This window comes from Chrysochloris asiatica, unplaced genomic scaffold (assembly GCF_000296735.1).
Source record: "Chrysochloris asiatica unplaced genomic scaffold, ChrAsi1.0 scaffold00032, whole genome shotgun sequence".
Lineage (NCBI taxonomy): Eukaryota > Metazoa > Chordata > Mammalia > Afrosoricida > Chrysochloridae > Chrysochloris > Chrysochloris asiatica.
In genome coordinates this window covers 4,941,740-4,942,818 of record NW_006408550.1, presented here as the reverse complement: position 1 = coordinate 4,942,818, position 1,079 = coordinate 4,941,740, and the positions used below count along the sequence as shown (strand labels likewise).

The following is a 1,079-nucleotide window of genomic DNA, read 5'->3' as shown; positions in this document are numbered from 1 at the left end:
TTTTTATTTTGAATTATGTGGGTTTAAATGGAGAACAAACATCAGTTTTACATTCATCCTATTGTGTTTCATTTCATTGCAATGATTATAATCCCCTCCATGCATTGTAGAATCACCAAAGGGTAAACCCCACAGGCCTAACTTCCCGACTGTCAGCACACAGCCCCTCTCCCTCCCTGAGTCCAGTGTCCACAGTCACTTCATCTGTCCACATCATCATCTCTGTATCCATCCCTGGCATCACTGTCTCTCTGGATAGGGCCCCACTCTCCACTCTTCTCACTTGACAGTTCCAGGTACCTCCACTCCTGGACTGTAAAATCAGTCACTCCCCTCCTTTTGTCAAAAAACATCTACCTCTACATTCCCAACCCTCACAGTCAGTCCTGATGGCAATTATTCACTATTCACCAGACAGGTTCCAATAGATTGGAAGTCATTCAGTGAAGATTGTACCTACACCTGCCCCGTCTGGAACTAGGCTCCCTCTTGAAAGCTTGTAAGCCAGGCATTTCTTGCTTTTATAGACCCCCATGCCCCATTTTGGGTAGCCAGTGTCTAAATTACCCATCCCTGTCAACCCTGTGTACTGAGAGGGTGGGAGTGATCCTTGCTGTAAAGATGTGTTCCCTTTTTTGAGCTACTACATCCATAAGTATAGATAAATTTCATCAGATTTTAGTGGGTTGCTCTTTTTTTTCTTTTTCCCTTCTTCTTTCGTCTTCTAGTAGAGTTCTGATCATCCAGCCATTGAAGCCAGGTCAAGTAGATACTGTCTCTAAGTATGGTGTCCTTGTGCATCTCCTCTCACTTCATATTAGCTGGATGCTTCACTCTCTGCTCTAGTCGTCTGTGGCCATGTCACTGCTCTGGACCCAGGAGTCCCTGGGTCATGCCATAACTTCTGGCCATACAGGTCTTCACCCAGGTTCACATGAGTCTATTGAATGTGGTCGGACTTCACTCTCAACTTCGTTATTGTGTTTTCTCCCTCTTCCCCTTATTGGTGACTAATGTGGTCACCAGCCAGACCACATGCCTGCTCGTGTATTCCCCTTGAGTCTTAGTCTTGGAAGGGA

General features: G+C 45.6%; 1 protein-coding gene across 1 annotated transcript in view; it reads left to right on the top strand.

Moving 5' to 3' along the window:
* The window catches only part of LOC102812110 (mitochondrial inner membrane protease subunit 2-like), a 1,190,436-nt gene that overhangs the window by 942,744 nt on the left and 246,613 nt on the right, over window positions 1-1,079 (top strand). The gene's annotated exons all lie outside the window — the stretch shown is intronic.